The 21,198-nt window shown below is 33.5% G+C and overlaps 1 long non-coding RNA gene across 2 annotated transcripts in view; it reads left to right on the forward strand.

Annotated features, from left to right (window-relative positions):
* LOC149132703 (uncharacterized) overlaps positions 1-21,198 on the forward strand; it is a 63,579-nt gene that overhangs the window by 675 nt on the left and 41,706 nt on the right. The window lies entirely within an intron of this gene.

Below are 21,198 nucleotides of genomic sequence, written 5' to 3' on the forward strand. Positions count from 1 at the left end.
TGTTTGTAGCTGTCTATATTAAAGTGAACACAAGGGAGCTGGCTGGCTGGTGTGTATGTGTGTATAGATGTGTGTGTGTGTGTGTGTGAGTGAATGTGTGTGTCTGTATGTGTCTGTGTGTGTGTCTGTGCCTGTGCCTGTCTGTGTCTGTGCCTGTCTGTGCCTGTGTCTGTGTCTCTCTGGCGCTTTCTGTATCTGTGTATCGGTGCATGTAGGTAAGTACATGCATATATACATACAACACATATATATATACATACACACTATATATATATATATATATATACATACACTCATATACATATATATATACATGCATATATATATATATATATATATATATATATATATATATATATACTTATATACATACATATATATATATATACACATACATATATATATGCCTCTTGCCCTTTCCCTCTCTCTCTCTCTCTCTCTCTCTCTCTCTCTCTCTCTCTTTCTCTCTCTTTCTCTCCCTGTGTACTTAGACCCACTGTCACAAGGAAATTAAAAATTCACATCAGATATTCTACAGTAATAAATTCAATAAAAAATGGAGATTTAATTTGACAAAATCAGCACATATCGTCTAAAGCAGCTGCATAGATAAGAATATTACCAAACATATGAGTATGCACTGAAGTCTAAATTACAAAAAGACAAAAATATATCAACCCTTCCTTTCTAGATCTTTGTCATGGCTATTTACCTAACATCAGTACCTGTACTGTGTTAATCAAAACTTTACTAAGATTTGATTTCACACCTAATTATGTCCTAATGGATTTTTAAATTGGGGTTTATTCATAAAAATATGCACCTATAAAGAAAAAAATGCACAGACACATACACACATATATACATGTATACTTACACATACATATAATTATACGCATACACACACACACAGATAAATAGATAGATAGATAGATATACATAAGCATATGTATCTATAGCAATATTTCTGTCTGTCTGTCTGTCTGCCTGCCTGACTGACTGTCTGTCTGTCTGCCTACCTATCTACTAACCGTCACCTGTTTCCAAGCGAGACAACATTTCCTATGGCCAGACATTATATCCCAGAAGATTGGACACAAATGTCACCCATTTACAATACGCAATGTCTAGACAAGGAAAGCCAAATACACATGCTTACATGAAACATTCACATGTGTAACACATACCCACAAACACACAAATATATATATATATGTACGTATGTACATACATACACACACACGCACACATATATACATACATATATATACACACACATACACACACACACACACATATATATTATATATATGCATATATATATATGCTTACATTTATACTTGCATATTTACACATAAACATGTGCATGCACACATACACACATATAATACATTTATACATGTATGGTTATGGAGCAAAGAAGTTAGTTTTGCTACCATATGGTTCTGGGTTCAGTCCCACTGTGTAGCACTTTGGGCAAGTGTCCCCTATTATATCTCAGAGCCAACTAAAGTCTTGCAATTGAATTTGGTTGACTGAGACTGTACAAAAGCCCAACAAACATACATACATACAATACATACATACATACATACATACATACAATACATACATACATACATACATACATACATACATGTGTGCATGAATTATTATATATGTGCATCTTTTTGTGAGCATCTTCTATGTTTGCTTTATCTCTTAGCACTTGACAACTATATTAGTTTGTTTACCCACCAACAATGCTGCATGTCAGCAATACAAATCCATAGACTAAGTAACAGACTCAAAATAAGTACTAGGATCTATTTGATTTCCTAAAACACTTCAGGAGTTTTAGATGATCAAATATTTGAATTTTAACCAGTATGCTTAGTTACATATACTTTCATTACTGTTACAGTTTCACCATTGTGATTTATCTAAATGGTAGCATAAGTAATTGCCCATGGTGACAGTGTATTAGTAATGGTGGGACAAGGATAGCCAACCTAGTATAGTGTTTTTATACACAATCATTCATTTTACAACAATACTGAGAGCCGTCTGAGGTTTTGCTATGTTATCACACATGAGTTAGCATTGTTATATATACATGCATTTCTGGCACTCTGTTGGTTATGATGATGAGTGTTCTAGTTGATCCAGCCAATGAAACAGGTTGCTTGTGAAATCAATGTGTCAGTAGCTGAGCACTCTACAATAGCATGCACCCTTAATGCACTACTCAGGGATGTTTGGTGTGAGAGAGAATGTGACAAGGCTGGCCCTTTGAAATACAAGCACTACTCAAATTTGACAGCTGAGGGAACTGGAACAACATGAAATAAAGTGTTTTGCTCAAGGACTCAACATGCTGCCAGGTATTGAACTCATTATCTTATGATTGTAAGTTGAATACCCCAACCACTAAACCACTCACCTCCATTTAATGCCTACATACATGCATACATACAAACTTATGTATGTACATATGCCCGGTACATGCTGTAAAGTGATTGGCATTAAGAAGAGCATCCAGCTATAGAAACAATGCCAAGCAGAAACTGAAGCACAATGTAGTCTTTGTGTCATATATATATATATATATATATATATATATATATGTATATGAATAATGATGGTGAGCAATGATGAAGATTGTAATAATGAGAAAAACTCTAGTTCTGAAGAAGCCGGATGCTGGTGCAGTTGTGGTTGTGATATGTGTGTATCATCAGCATCAGCATTGCCACCACCATCTCTGTCTTCATTGTCTACTTCATTGCCTCATGACTATAAGACCATTGCTGGTGCCATGACCACTATTCATTCACTACTACCATTATGAATAGGCTATTTCTATCTTTTTCCTTATTACCAGCAACATCAATATTATCACTGCAACATTTATCCTTTCTATCATACATGCCTCTTTTCCCCTGACACAACTTTGTCCCTCCTGTTATAGTTGTCTTCCACCCTATCTATCTATGTCTGTATATACTTTTCTAATTATCTGTATAGAGGAAACTTCTTCTTCCTTTAGTCCCAGATATGCCATTAAGTGAAACAAAATATATTTTGTCTTACTCAGTGTTTTTGCTTAAACATATTGACGCCGACAGTTTCCTCTTGAGTTCTTTGTTCTAAGTGGCCTATATTCTTAAAAAATTGGTAACTCTAGAACTATAGAAATTTTGAGAGACATGTAGAAGATGGAAAAAGTTGGGACTCAAACCCACATCTTCAGTAAACAAAGCAGACGTTCTGCCATTGTACCAAAGCAATTCTTTGACTTTCTCCATCCATTCTATGTATGCATGTGTGAGTGAGGGTCATGTATGTATGAGTGTATGTATGAGTGTATGTATGTGTGTCTTCACATCTGTATGTGTGTGTGTATATATATATATATATATATATATATATATATATATATACATATATATATATATATGTATATATTTCTAAAGAATAACTACATCATAGAAGAGCCCTTTAATTAACATACATCAAATGAAATAAATTTTAATTTTAAGTGATTTTAACAACTTTCTGTTATACAACTGTTATCTGGTCACTGACACAGTTCTAGCACAACTGCTTGAAAAGCCTGTCATTGTCCAGATTTTTATAGGCTTAAGGTTTTATATTTTATTTTTTACTTTGTTTCCCTTTTTCCTATTGCATTGAGAAACAGAAATGCTTGTTGTGCTCATGTAGATTACCTTTGAGTTGTTAGTCTTGAACTTTGGTCAACCATCAATTCCTTTTCAGTTTACCTTTTTGACACTGGTCACTGTTATTGCTATCTTAAGGGTTTGGTACACAGTGCAATTGCCTGGGGGCCTCACAGATCTAGGGGCCCAATTCTGATCTGTGTGTACTGTGGCTTACTGTCCATAAATAAACACTATAGGGCCCAGTGCAGTGATTTGATCAGGGGCCTACAATGCTGCAAAGACAGCCCTGGTCACCAGTTTCTTTCAGATATATAGTTTATATTGTTCGTCAACATAATAACGATCACTGGTACACTTTGAAATTTAATTACTCTACAAAACTGATTTCAAAAAACTTAAACAATTACCAACCACTGACTGAGGTTAGGGGGGGGGGAATAAAGTGAAAACTGGAAGGGGTTTAATGATGATCAACTGTGAGTAATGTCATCGGTCTCAAAATTAATCTACATGACTACAACAAACATCTATATCTCTAAACTCAAAAGGAAAGAGAAAGTAAAATAAAGATTTTTTAAATAAAAAAGAAAGCAAGGAAAAAGAATTCTTTAGGACTATAAGAACCAGCTAATAAAAGACTTCTCAAGCAGTTGCAATGAAACTGTGTCAGTGACCAGGTTACAAACATGTGATAAAAGTTTTAACACCCCCATGAAATAAATTTGAACTTAACCCTTTAGAATTCAGATTACTCTATAAAATGTCATGCTCTATAAAATACAATGTTGTTTTGAATTAATCATGCATTTGAAATTTTGATGATGTAATAGTTTGTTTTTATAATGAAAGTGTTGGAGAGGTGTGAGAGGCCAGATCTGGCCAGTTTGAACATAAACCAGGTCAAATATTTAAGCTAGATATTGCTGGCTTGAATGCTAAAGGGTTAAAGAAAATTACAGTTTTGTGTTATTAAATTCACTTTGCTATGGCGCAGTGGCTTCAATTTCATGAAGTCTCTTGCCAGTCAAGTACAGCTCTAAAATTTACAAAGAGCATTTTACAAAAGTAAATGAAAAATAACAACAAAAATGAATCAGATGGGTGGATCCATTCACTTTTGTTCTTGCTTTCATTGGTAAATTGGTAAAGTGGGTGTCTGGAAAAATGGGTCTATATGTATTTGATGTTATTTTACTAACTCCTTCCCTTCAGTGTGAGCTAAAATCCAAAAATGTGAGGCTTGGATTTTAGCTCATCATGTAGTCTATAAGGAAGATATGAAGTCAGACGTTTTTCTCCAGTTATATTATGCATATCTACAAAGCATAAAATTCAACATATTTAGGGACAGACCTATATTCCATTTGGATTTGATTGACAAGGTTCCAGAGACAAGATCTATACAAAAACTTTGGAGAGATACTGTCTTTTTGAGGTCAGAAATTGCATTTTAGGTGTAACAGTTGTGTACCACAAAATGATGGATGAATACACAGACTGCCATATTGCAGAACAGACAGATGCAAAGAAATTTTCAGAGCAAATATCAGAGAGAGAGAGAGAGAGAACAAAATAAAGCAAGCATGAAAAAAGAGGCTCAAAGACAATGAATATTGGGTTTATATTGGTCTGATACTCTAAGAGGAGCAAATGGAAAACCAATTAAGAACACTGTCTAAAGATTCCTGATATTCTTGTCAGAATAAGGTGTGGCTATACTCTAAGCCAATATCTGTCATCAAGCCGAGAACTACTATAACTTTTGTTATTTATAAATTTATGACTTAACTTGCCAATACAGAAAGGCAAGACATAAGCAACAAAACAGCAATTATGCATCAAGATATACTAATACATTAACAAGGCAGAATGACTATGTGCAGTATTTTAGTTTTGAGTAACATACTGAACTTATACAGAAACCCTGGGCTTAACCAGATACTTTTATTAAAAGTCATAAAACGCATAAGGTCAGTTGCCCAGTCTATGTGGTATATAAGTGATTGAGATCATGATAATCATCTGAATGGTATGCCAGTCCATTGCACAGTTCAAGGCCAGTAATTTTGAGGCCAAGGGGACAAGTTGATTACATTGATTCCAGTACTTGAATTGTACTCTATATTATCAATGCTGAAGGAGTGAAAGACAAAGTTGATGTTGGCAGGATTTGAACTCAGAACATAAAAAGTTGAAAAAAAATGCTGGTAAGCATTTTGTCTGATGTGCTAATGATTCTGCCAGCTCACCGTTATTTACCAGATATACTAATACTATAAACCTCTGGAGTGGGAAAGAAAATTCCATTAGGAAACAAAACCTGATTTTAAATTACTTCATAAAGAATTGGACACGGAGAAGTACATATTTAGTTTTCTCAAACAGCAAAGATACCTCAGCTCCCAATTCATTAATGTATTGATAACAAAAAAAGACAAACTTATCTGATGAAGGATCATGAACCAAGAAGCATTTTTAGCATAATGATAAAATATTCAGACATGAATTTTAAACAAACTGCAAGGTTTCCAATCAACAATCATACTTAAATGTAATATGTTCGATTGTTTTCTCTTTTTACTTTTAATCACATGCAACTGAATAAATATACACCCACAGTCTAACCATGTTGTCTGAGATACACCTACATATTATATGATACACACACACACACACACACACACACAGAGGGTAAAGTCACCCTTTGGTCATGAAAGACCATGGAATTGCACCTAGAAAGTTCCCCTCCAAGGCACAAATCAGAGCAAGATTGTTTATGGAAGACCACCAGTTTCCCATGCATACCAGCCTCTCCTCTCTCCTCACCACTAACGTTATCCAAGAGAAATGTGAATGCTGATTCAGCTTGGCACCAGTGACATTGCAACTCATTTCTACAGCTGAGTGAACTGGAACAACATGAAATAAAGTGTCTTGTTTAAGAACACAACTCACAGCCCAGTCTAGGAATTGAACCCACTACCTTATGATTGTGAGCCCGACTCTCTAACCACTGAGCCACACACATATATATACATGTATAATTCTCATGATGTCAACAACAAACAATTCTTGCTATTAAGAATAAAGTTTCTAAAACAGATATAGAAATTCAAAGGATTGTTTTGGTCTGATGGTAGAAGGCCTGTCATGTTTACAAGAACAGTGGATTCAAATTCCATGGACAGCCTTCAATTTTTTTCTTTCCAAAAGGGATAGAAATATTTATATGCAATTGTTTATAGCTTTATTGGCTTCAAGATCCACCATTCCCCCAAAAATTATATCATATTCTCTCCAGGTTTATAACAATTCTTGTGATGCTAACTATATCTATATATTTATTTTCACAAGGAAAAGGCTGTAACTTCGAAGTTTTGGCTTCCATCAGCAGACTGATTTAGTTTGGTGTTTTAACCCTTTAGTATTTAAACTGGGCTTATCCAGCCAAAATAATCTACCTGTTTTATCTTCAAACTGGCAAGATCCAGTCTTTCACACTTACTCTACAATATTATTCTAAGCATAAACAATAACATCTTTGAATTCTGAAAACTACAAGGTAATGCGTGATTAATTCCAAACAACATGAATAAATAACTTACATTTGACACAGAAATCTGAATGCTAACAGTTTAAGCTTAATCTTTAGTATTTTTGGTGTGATTTGTGGCATTTGGTGAATGAAGCAATGTAGATGCAAAGTATAAATGGTGTGAATGAATTAACAAGGAAAAAAAAGGGTATTTGTAAGCAAGGGAATGGAGAAGAAGAGGAAGGAAGTATATGTTTGTAAGAGGATAGAGAAAAAATTATGGTAAACAGCATTCTCCTGGATTGAGAAAGGACATTGTATTTGCTGAGTAACAAGTACTAAGTTGGTTACATTTACTGTGAAGGGATTGATGTTTGTTTATATGTTATTGTTTAGGTTCAGTGAGCATATATGTAAAAGAAGGTACAAATGAAAGCACATGGCTCAGTGCTTGTAAGATTGTGAGTTAACAGCTCTGTGCTTGTAAGATTGTGGGTTCTGTCTTTGAGCAAGATACTTTATTTCATGTTGCTCCAGTCTACTCATGCTGGTAAAAATGAGCAGTGCTTGTAATTCAAAAGGGCTAGTCTTGTCACATTCTATACCTTGCTGAATCTCTCTGAGAACTATATAAAGGGTTTGCATATCTGTGCAGCGCTCAGCCACTTGCATGTTAATTTCACAAACAGGTTGTTCCATTGATTGGATCAACTGAAATCCTTGTCATTGTGACCAGCTGAGTGCCAGTTTAAAATGTTTAAAAGAAGATACAGAAAGTTTGATTTATAGAGAAATTCAAGAGGCTGTTAGATCAAATTTAGCTTACAATTTGTGTTAGTTAAAGGTTTTCTTAGATGTATACAAGATTGCTTATAGGTTTCTTAGTGAAAAAAGTGTTAGTTATTATACTATTCTAGGGACCATGCACAAATGTTTATAAAGAAAGGTGGAGCTGTTAACTTATCCCTTGTAAAAATAATTAAGTACTGTAATGAAAAATATTGAGGCAACCTTCTAGTTAATAATTAGACTGTCTCTTTCTCTATATATATAATTTTACATAGAAACAAACATTATGCATGCATTTTCATATGTACAGGGGCAGGCACAGCTGTGGTTAGAAGTTTGCTTCTCAATTACATGATTCTGGGTTCAGTCCCACTGCATGATACCTTAGGCAAATAATGTCTGACCAGAGGCTTGTGGGTGGATTTGGTAGATGGAAACTGAAAGAAGCCTCTCTCTCTCTCACACACACACACAGACTATACACATGTGTATGAACTCATGTGTGTGTCTTTAAGTCTGTGTTTGTCCCTCCACTACTCCTTGATAACCAGTGTAGGTGTGTTTATATCCCTGTAACTTAATGGTTCAGCAAAAGAAACCAATAGAGTAAGTATCAGAAGTTTAAAAACAAACTTAGATATTCGGGTCAAATTCTACAAGAAACACCACCATCAGTTGTCAAGTGATAGGTGGGGACAAACACAGACACAGAAACACACACACACGACAGGCTTCTTTCAGTTTCCGTCTACCAAATCCACTCACAAGGCTTTGGTCGGCCCGAGGCTATAGTAGATGACACTTGCCTAAGATTTCATGCAGTGGGACTGAACCTGGAACCATGTGGTTGGTAAGCAAGCTACTTACCACACAGCCACTTCTGCACCTATATATATATATATATATATATATATATATATATATATATATATATATATATATATATATATATATATATATATATATATATATATATATATATATATATATATATATATATATATATATATATGTATGTATGTATATATAATAAACAGTAAATAATATTTATATATATATATTTATGTATACTACACTCTGAGTGGTTGGCGTTAGGAAGGGCATCCAGCTGTAGAAACTCTGCCAAATTTAGATTGGAGCCTGGTGTTGCCATCCGGTTTCACCAGTCCTCAGTCAAATCGTCCAACCCATGCTAGCATGGAAAGCGGACGTTAAACGATGATGATGATGATACATGCATATAAGGGTACAAGACATCACCAACGGTGCAAATGACATGAAATTTGTAAACAAACAAGTTAAATAATATATATGTCAGCCTATATATATCTATCAACCAAATTCACTCATAAGGTATTGGTCAGTTCAGTGTGTTGCAGAGTAGGACTGAATCTGAAAACATATGGTTGCAAAGTACACTTCATAACCTCACATCTATGTCTGTGCCTTATTTTAGTTCTCTTCCTTTAAAAACTTGCGCTTCCACTACCATTAAGATTACACTCTTCATACAATTTATTAAGGCATCAAGCTGGCAGAAACGTTAGCATGCCGGGTGAAATGCTTAGTGGTATTTCGTTTGTCTTTATACTGAGTTCAAATTCCGCTGAGGTCGACTTTGCCTTTCATCCTTTTGAGGTCGATAAATTAAGTACCAGTTGTGTACTGGGGTCGACCCAGTTGACTGGCCCCCTCCCACAAAATTTTGGGCCTTGTGCCTTGAGTAGAAATGAATTTATTAAAGTATAATGAAGGCATAGTTAAAAGAGACATAACACTGTTTTATTGCATTGACCAGACCATTACATGTCATACACTACTGGTGACAATGCACTTCCTTGCATTGTTGTAGCCTTCAAATGATGTCATGCAAGCTAGCTAGGTGGGCAGGTCAACATTCCTTCTAAACCTGATACCAGTATGTCACAGTTGGTTAACCCATTTGCAGCTGATTGGACTGGGTAAAGGGCAAAAACCATTTTTGGTCATGAATAACCATGGGATTGCACTTAGAAAGTTACCCTCCGAGGTGCAAGTCCAGGCAAGGTTGTTTATGGAAGACCAGCAGTTTCCTATGCATACCAACCTCTCCCCTCGATGTCATTGATGTTATCCAAGAGAAAGGCAAGCATTGATACTGCTTGGCACCAGTGACATCGCAACTCATTTCTACAGCTAATGAACTGGAGCAATGTGAAATAAAGTGTCTTGCTCAAAAACACAACACACAGTCCGGTCTGGGAATCGAACTCACTATCTAATGATTATGAGCCCAACGTTCTAACCACTGAGCGATGTGCCTTCACACTGAGTGGACTGGAGCAACATGAAAACTGATGGTCAAGAACACAGAGTCTCATGGTACTCTGTGTTCTTGAGCAAAACAATTTATTTCAGTTGTGAGTGGACTGGAGTAACATAAAATGAATTGTTTTGCTCAAGAACACAAAGTACCACCAGTCTGAGAATTGAAACCACATCTTGCAATCATGAAGGTAACACTCCAACTATTAGCCATGTGTCTTCACAACAGAGGGATATAAACATGTAAAAATTCAAAATAAGTCTTTCAGTGTTTCTTGAAAAATCAGAATGAATACCAGAATGGTAGATATTGATTTCAAATTTTGGCACAAGGCCAGCAATTTCAGGGATAGGTTAAGCTAATTACATTGACCCCAGTGATCAACTGATACTCGTTTTATCCTAAAAGGATGAAAGACAAAATTGACCTCGGTATAATTTGAACTCAGAGTGTAAAGATGGATGAAATGCTGCTAAGCACTTTATCCAGCATGCTAATGATTTTACCAGCTTACTGCCTTACAGAAAGGTAGATATCATTAACTGAATTGAGGACTAATAATGGATCTGAAAAACACCAATGGAATTTTAAAACTAACATTGGTAGAACCTAAATGTACAGTTAGATATACCTATAAAGTCAAGTGACTGAATTCTACTGTCTAGGCCCACAAAACGAGAAGAAGACTAGGAAAAAAATGTATTTAAATAACAGTAGTTTTCTAACATTTGGGATAATAAATGATATAGAGGCATGAAGAATATTGCATGTTAAGAAAGCACGTGCCGGCATTGTAAAAAAACGAACATTAAAATGATGAAAGATGTTAATGATAAAGATGACTGTTTGTGTACTTGTATGCACCAGTTTGTGTGTGTGTGTGAGCGTGTGTGCATGTGCGTGTATTGTGTCTGTGTATGTATATTTAGAGTGTGTGCACAAGCGTGAGTGTATTGTGAATTTGTTAATGTTCTTTTACAATTAAAATTAAGCGTAATCGATACATGCTATTTTCTATGGGAGAAATGTACAGTCTGATGAATGTGTGTATGTTTGTGCATTGTGTACTCGTATGTGAGTATATGTATAAGTGTGTGAGTGTGTGTGTGATAATGAATATTATAAGCCCATTTCTAAAGGTCTCAGACAGCTGGATTTGTCTTGAAAAGATGGGATTTGTTAGTAGATAAAGACATGAATCAGAGCAAGTAATTATCTAGTTATTTTACACAGGCAATTACAAATATCCCAGGGTAAAGCTGCATTTATGAAATGTTTAGATCCCACTGCACAGCACCTTAGGCAACTGTCTACTATTATAGCCCCAGGTTGACCACAGCCTTGTGCATGGATTTTGTAGACAGAAACTGTGTATGTCTTTATGTTTATGCTTGTCTCCCATCTTCGTTTGACAACCAGTGTTGGCTTGATTATATCCTCATAACTTAGTGGTTTGACAAAAGAGACTGATAGAATAAGTACCGTACTTTAAAAATAAGTACTGAGAATGATTTGTTTGACTAAATCCAAATCTATGATGGTGGTGCCCCAGCATGGCCACAGTTCAATAGCTGTAAGTAGCAAAGCTAAGGAATATAAAAGATATTAATTTTCACTCAATCCTAGCTACCAAACAGGTACCGTTATTTAATTTCATACATTTTTAGGGGTTGGTCAGATATGGAAGAGTAGTGCCTGCAAATTTTTAGTGGGTCTCTGCTATTGGTGCAAAGAAAGAAGAAAATTATCAATTATCCACAGACCATAATCTCTGTCCAAATAGTCATAATAGATGTTCTCTGATCATGTGACCAAATGAAAGAAATGGTGCTGCTAAATGTGGTGACAGACTAACTCTACTACCCACCAAAATAAAAATGGTTTCTTGGATGGCCTTCCATACAGTTTAACAGTCTACCACAAAATTTCCATTACAAGACTTCGACCGACCTGTGGCATACATAGACATACACACACACACACACTCCCAACCATGTGCATGCACATATACATGCATGCACACGCACACATAATTATTGGTAAATTTATAAAGATGTAACATAGCAACATGCACAATGAAGAAAACTATAGCTATTAAAACCAAAACTCATATGTAAAAGTTATTGTTTTAACAATAGGCCTAATTAACCAAATGAAGCTGATATGTAACAATATCAATCATAATGTAAAATAATATACATATATATATATAACATATACGTTAATCCTTGAGCTGACAATATGACATAGAATTAACTGGAGAAAGAAAATGAATCTACTATGTTTGCAATTAAAATAGTAAAAATCATTAATAAAAATAAGTTAGAATGAAATCTATTTTAGATATTACAAAAACGTCAAGAACACAATATATTTTAGTTTAAGTGATTGATTGATATACATGTAAAATTGTCAATAAATTTATACCAAAGCGTGTATACAGAGATTAATAATAATATTTTCTTACATTGGTGCAAACATATAGATTTGTTAGGAAGTGGGTACAGTTGATTGAATTAATCCTCTCTATTGCTGCCTTGAATTTTTATGTGACTGCTCAATCAGTTGTAAGAGCAGCTAAATCACCCTCTGATTTCATCTAACCCTTATAAAAAAATGGAAAGCATGCATGGGATAATCTAATTAACAAAACGGCAGGGTGATCATGGATGGAATGATGTTGTTCAAAGGTCTGTTCAGTCAGGAATGAACTTGGGCTGAACAACAACGACAGCAACAACATTCTAATTATTTTATAGGCCCTAAAGGTCAAAAGTAAAAATCACCCAAAGGAAAGATAAAACTAAATAATATAAAACAGAATAAAACAAGTGGTACAAAATTACAGTCATATCATCTATTGTATCTTCTGTGCAGAGCAATGAAATAATTATTCATGCAATCATTCAGTATTTGAGGATTACTGACTTACAGAGTTATGTCAAACAGCTATCAAACAATTATCAACGAGTCCATTATGAAGATCAAACCACTACCTTCCTTAGGCCAGGAAAGGCAGGTAGTTTTCCTCCATCTAGTGGTCATGGTGACAGAGGTTGTACAGTTGAAAAGATTGAAATGACTGAGGACATATTTTCCTGTCTGAGCAAGCTCCTATCGGCTTTTTTAAATTCCACTCAGATAGGATAAGTGTTGGGAGGGAGTAAATTTATTGAATGATGGGAGAGATTGTCAAGCACGGCCCACATGAATGGATTGACATTCAGCACACACATCTTTAAGACAGGGAATACAGATGAGAATGGGCTTTATCACACTGGGAATTGGGTTAAATCTGGACCTGTAGGAAGGGTTAAATGACTCTAAGTGGTTGTTCTTCATTTGGGACTTTATCATATTTGTAAATACTGGGTCACTCCAAGTTTCATTTGACTTCTATGTAAACCATTACATTTTTTGTTACCTATAATAGTTGAAGGGATATTATATTCCTTCACCTGTTGTCTTTGTGTCTATAATAAGGTAGTGAATGCACAAAACTGTTAGAGTATCAGCCAAAATGTTTTGCACAATTTATTCTAAATCACCATATTCTAGATTAAAATCCTATTGAAGATAAAAGAAAGTACCAGCCAAGTACAGGGGGTAATTTAATCAACTAACATTCTTCCGCCAAATATGAAGTATTGAACCTATACTAGAAATGATTTCTTACTGTTATCATTATGATTACTATTATTATTGTTGTTATTGTCGTTATTATTATTATTATTATTATTATTATTATTATTATTATTATTATTATCATCATCATCATTATCATTATTATTAAGGTTGTGAGCTGGCAGAATCATTAGCATGCCAGGTAAGTGCTTAATGGTATTTCACCTGTCTGTGTGATCTGAGTTCAAAGTCCACTGAGGTCAGCTTTGCCTTTCATTCTTTCAGGGTTGATAAATTAAGTACCATTGAAACGCTGGGGTCGATGCAAGCAGTTAGTCCCCTCCCGCAAAATTTCAGGCCTTGCGCCTTTAATAGAAATGGTTATTATTATTATGGTGATTAGCTGGCAGAATCATTGGCACAATGGACAAAATACTTAGCAGCATTTTGTCCATCTTCACTTTCTGAGTTCAAATTCCACTGAGGTTGACTTTGCCTTACATCCTTTCATGTTCAATAAAGTAAGTACCAGTTGAACACTGGGATTGATGTAACTGACTTAACCCCTTCCCCAAAATTGCTGGCCTTGTGACAAAATTTGAAACTATTATTATTATTATTATTATTATTGGGACAGTGATCTGGCAGAATTGTTAGCAAGCTGGGCAAAATGTTTAGCAGCATTTCTACCAGTTTAACATTCGGAGTTCAAATTCTGCCCAGGTCAACTTTGGGGTCAATGAAATAAGTACCAGTTATCCATTAGAGTTCATGTTATCGACAAGCCCTTTCCCGTAAAATTTCAGGCCTTGTACCAATAGTAGAAAGGATTATTACCATCATCATCATCATCATTATTATTATTATTATTATTGTTTAGTAGTTTTATTTTTATAACGTGCTTTCACGTCACTACCGAGCGCAGCTCTGTGCGCCTTGGATATGTGCTGTGGTTTGCTGTGGTGCTCTTATGTTTACTGTATTGAAAGTGTTTTGCGTAGAATGTGTGCAGTACCCAATAGTGCAATTTTCCGTATGTTATATATATTTGTAAGTCCTGGTGTTTTTGTTATGTATTTGTCTGAATATTTTTTTATTATAACTAAGGCACCTACTATGATAGGAATTGTTTCTGTTTTTAGAAACAATTATTATTATTATTATTATTATTATTATTATTATTATTATTATTATTATTACTATTATTATTATTATTATTATTATTATTATTATTATTATTATTATTATTATCTAGATGCCAGAAATAGTAGCCTTATGGTATTTACTTAGTACATTTACATTTTGCATTCAAATCCTGTTGAGGTCTATATTCTTCAGTGGGAGGAAGGGAGATTGATAATATTAGTACTGGTCATGTGTTAGAATATGGAGCATTATTATAATCAAATATATACCCTCTTTTAAGGCCTGCATCTTTGTGCCTATATCAAAAATCATTATAATTATTTTTAAAGCAATGATGGTGATGATGAGAATTTTAATGATAGTGATTAAATTACTATAATGATGACAATAAGAATAATAATGATGATGATGACGACTACAACAACGATGATGACGCCGACAATAATATTGCTGTTGTTATATAGCCCCAGACAAGTCTTATTGACTAGACACATGATCACAGATATGCCAACTCTCACCATCCCACCTTTATATCAGATATTGTTTCCTTTACTTCTTTACTTCCCTAAGATGGTAAAATATGATATGAGGGAAATTTGGCTGCTATTTCTAGTAGGTAAAAAGGCTACATAGATCACGTTTATCATCATCATCATTATTATTATTATTATTATTATTATTATTATTATTATTATTATTATTATTGTGTTTTTTCTTATTAAACAAAAGGCAATTTTTTTAATAAATTGGATGTCTAATTAAATAAATTGATTGATACCCAATATCTCATTATTGACCCAATTAAAAAATTTAGATCAAGACCATCAAATTAGCTACGTTTGTTGTTGCAAATGATTAGGACGCTACACAAAATTTCCGTTGTTGTAAATCTTTACCAAACTATTCTACGATCGAACCTTCCGACCATGACCATCCTGTTTTATTTTGTTCGGGCATTGTGTATCTAGGAATTCATAATGCAATGTCTTTTTTTCCTTTTATAAAGACAACAGCATATTGGACAACCACGTAGACGGTCTGTCGCTGGCTCGTCTAGACTACGTTAAATAACATACTGACTGGAAAATGACTTCAAATGTTTTATCAGAGACACAATGTTTATTTGAATTTAACGAAAACACAAATATTCATCATCTACTTCCTAGAAAAAGCTTTTTCATCCTATAAAGGAATCGAAAATATTGTAATATTTCAGATTTTCTAAAGTGATCGAACAACGTACTAAACGTCACATGACAACAAGCCATTCATCAAATCCTATAGATCATCTGACGACAAAAGAATATTCACGGGACATAACTCACATGAATATTTTTCAGAATAACTCCCCTTGTATGTTTATACTTTTGTTACTTCACAACATGTACGAAGCATGTGACTTATGTTCGTAATATGTATGTTTTTACGTTAATCGAAATAGCGAAAACTAGCTTAATTTGTTTTACCTTAGAACCAGTTAGGATTTCTTTAGACAGTAAATTTCAAGTTATTTTAACAATAGTTTGTCATGTTAAATGCCAAACAACAAGCAGTTAAACAGATTCATATATACGTATATGTGTATATGTGGGTGGATTTATGTGTGCGCGCACGCGCGTGTTTGTGATTACAAGACAGATCAGATTATAGTTAGGAACAATAGCAATATTACTGCATTTTTCTAATATAACTCACGAGGGGGACAAAAACAAAAATGGTCTTGGCTGTATTTAACACTGTATTCTATAAAGAAGGAAATCCTGAATTCCCAGCATAGGATTGCTCAATTTACGACGGTACTAAACTAGCTGAAAGCGATAGAGGCATGTGATGTAGCAGCCCCCATCCCACTAAAAAAAATATTCCAGATCGGAAGATCAGTATACTTCAATAGCCTAGTTTTCTTAACGGCAAAATTAGAGAGAAACAGGAATATTACTGAAAAAGCAGGGAAGGGGATCACGGTTTAGTACAGAAATATATGAAATATTCTTAAATATAATTTATATAACACCAGGTGTATGTTATCAAGTTCTATTTGTAATACTCCTCCACACTATTTCTGTAAATTTCTTATTCATTTTCCCTCATCTTTATAAGCAGTATACTATAAATCAAACATACAACCTTTTACTTTTTTATACAATTGTGTTATATTATACTTTTATTTACTATCCGTAGTCATAGTATATAAATACTCAGTAAACAAATTACAGCAATATTTTACTTTTTATTAGTCATTTTCCATTTAGGAGCAGTTGTAGTATAGCATTGTTAGATCACACCTTAATTTACCATTCATAATCATTGTAAGATGATGAACTAGCAGAGAGGTTAGAATATTAGACAAAATGCAGTGTGGCATTTCTTTCGGCATACTACACTGAAATCAAATCTTGCTGAGGTTACCTTTGCTCTCATCTTTTTCCCAGGGAGTTAGGGCCTGTAGAAAGTACCAATACAGAACAGGGTATTGTCAGAAGAGTTATAATGTCAAATAAATTCTGTGTGATATCTGTTACTAGCTATTTGTGTTCCAAAGGCAATGATTATGACAATGATGGTACGAAGCAATATCAGTCTTTTATAAAGATCCTTTTCCTTGGACAATACTAGTGGTGTGAAAAAGGGAGGCTTGCATGCAATGGAAACTGCAAGTCTGTTACAAAAATCCTTATCTATCTATCTGGCTAGCTGTGTCTTTCTCGCTCTTTCTCTCCCTCTCTCTATTTGTCTGTCTGTTCGTCCGTCCATCTGTTTTTCTGTTCAACTGCCTATCTGTCTGTTTGTGTATCCATCCATCCATTGATCCATCCATCTATCTGTTTGTCTGTTCAACTGCCTATCTATCTATCTATCTATCTATCTATCTATCTATCTATCTATCTATACTTATATATTTATACATTTGTTGCTCTTTAATTTCTAGTTTATTTCAACTATTATATTAGGGGCTATGCTGGAGCACTGCCTGTTAATAAAACAACCTCAAAGGAATAAATATACTTTAATATAAGCCTCAAGTACATTTTGTTTTGTTTGTATATTCATCAAAGTAAACACACACACACACATATGCACATGCACACTCATAGACATAGACATGGATGCACAAATACCCTTGCACATATATTGATTATCAATGTCCCTAGTAAGAATTTCAACCAAACTCTATCAACTAATGTTTTGAAGTATGTTTTCAATATACAGTTTATGTTATGTGTGTGCATATTGTTTCAACTACATGCACATATACTATATAGACATATATGTATGTACATGCGTACATACACACACACACACACACATATAATGTATATATATATATATATGTGTGTGTGTGTGTATATTATATATATATACATATGTATATATATTATATATATATGCATATATATACATATATAATATATGTATATATATGCATATATATACATATATAATATATGTATATATATGCATATATATACATATATAATTATATATGTACATATATGCATATATATACATATATAATTATATATGTATATATATGCATATATATACATATATAATTATATATGTATATATATGCATATATATACATATATAATTATATATGTATATATATGCATATATAAACATATTTATATATATATATATGCATATAATATATCTATATATTATTTATATTATTATATGATCGAACGCCATGCGTCCTTTTCCAAGTAAGTTTTATATATATATATATAGGTTTGTTTATGCAAACAGGAAAATAGAATTAAAAATATGAAAATATATACCTTTTTTTATTTATAATTGGCAAAAGTTACAGATGGGTACAAGGGCTGGGATTTTGATACGTTAGTGCAAGTGCGCGAAACTCTTGGCCCTTGAGTCACTTTGTAGCTTCTGCTAATTATTGAACATATATGTTTATACATAGATATCTATAAAACAGTATTGACCAGACTTTCAGATATTGTTATACACCACTGGTCACAATGCACATCCTGCTGGTTAGGTGGGCAGACCAGCATGGGCCCTAAATGAATTACTCATTTTTAGCAGCTGAGTAGTGGACTGGAGCAATGTGAAATGAAGTGTCTTGCTCAAGAACATGACACACCACCAGTCTAAAAATTAAAATCAGGTTCTTGTGATCATGAATGCAACAACCTAACCACTAGGTGTATGTATATGTGCATGCATGCATGTATGTATGTATGCATGCATGCATATATATATGTATTTATTTACATGATACACTTATGTTTCTTTGTATATATATATTGTTTTTGGATTGCATGTGTTTGTAGATTTTTATTTACATTGTGCCCTTATATATGTATTTAAAATTAAATATGATGAAGATAGTATTTCTGTATTTTTTATATTACTGGTGTTTCTGTTTTTGATTTTTTCATGATAGTTTTATATTTATAGTTGTTTGCTATGATAGTTTACTAAGATCCATATTAGTATTGAATTTGACCTAATCCTTGCAATATACACTCATCTATACATTATACACTTAACCATACATTATATAGCAATCCACAAATTATACAGTTATCCTTAATCCATATGATGTACATTAATCTGTATAATGTACACTAAACCCTTGAGCATGAACTTAATCATGCAATATACATTAATCTATGCGATATACATTAACACATTAACTGCCATATGTACCACCAGTGGTTTATCACAAACTTCATACAACCACCAGTCACAGGATGAGGTGGTTAACATGTTAACCTATATAATATAATCTGTATGATATACATTAATCCATGTAATATACACTAAAATATACAACGTACATCAATCTATACATTATACAGCAATTGATATAATGAATAATGATCCAAACAATATGCACTAATCCAGCCAGCATACACTAATCTCTCTGTAAACACTTGTGTTTGGTTAATATGTTATATCTTTCATTTGAGTGATTGTAATAGCATTTTTGAAGGATTATATGTGTTAGGCATGATTCCTTTATAGGTTGGAGCAGTTGAGAATTATGGTGAGAAGTTTTTGGTAACTCAGAAAACAAAACTGGTGATTGAAAGCAAACTATACTACGAATTAAAGAAACGTCTGGTAGTTGAAAGAACTGCTAAGGATCAGCGTTAGTAACAATGCAAAAGGACTTTGTAGGTGTCAACAAGTCAAAAGCAGAGCCTATGTCTGGAATGTCAAGTGTTTTCATTCTTGCAGTAACTAAATATGTTGACATGAAGGCACAATAGTGTTTAATTCTTTAGCATTCAAATCACTGTCAAATGCAATGCTTATTTATTCACATTATTTTTAATTAATCATACATTATCTTGCACCTCTGATATTTTGATGATGTGATTGTTTAATTTCAGAATGATATTGTAGGATAGGAATGAGAAGCCAGATCTGCCCACTTTGAGCATAAAACAGGGAGATGATTTATGTCAGATGTGGCCAGTTTAATTGCTAAAGGTTATATGAACTTTAGAAGTTGTCTGTATTAGAAAGCTTGAAACTTAAATGGAATTTAATATCAAATCAAAAGGAAATGTATCATTCTAGTTTTGATCTCAATACAACTTGTTGGAACTATTCTATCTTAGTATAAACAAAAACTAAATTGTGACTAAGATATGATATATATTTTGGCTCTTTTAGGTCAGTGCAACTAATGTCCAAAACTTTTGGATGCTGAAGATATATATATACACACACATACTATATCTCGCTTTTCTGTGTGTGTGTGTATATGTATATATATATATATATATATATACATATATATATATATATATATATATATGTCCTTATGTTTGTTAGGATTTTAAAGACAAACCATAATGTTTACTAATAAATATACAGACAGGTATATATGTTGAAGAGTCTTGCCCTATTGCATCGATGGTTAGATGAAATGCTTTGCAATGATAGAAGACTAGGATCATCATGCCTTATATATTAAGATTCCCAAATGTTTAATTGTTATTTATTTCTGTCTCTTTAGTTTGTAAGCATATTCTAATCTCAAATTTTGTTGGTTTCTTTAATAAAATACAGAAAGAAAAAGACAGCAAAATTAAATAATACATGTGTCTAACATTAATTTTTAACTATCCTAATCCATACCATCTACGATCATA

Source organism: Octopus bimaculoides, chromosome 14 (genome assembly GCF_046866305.1).
Source record: "Octopus bimaculoides isolate indiv1 chromosome 14, ASM4686630v1, whole genome shotgun sequence".
Classification (NCBI taxonomy): Eukaryota; Metazoa; Mollusca; class Cephalopoda; order Octopoda; family Octopodidae; genus Octopus; species Octopus bimaculoides.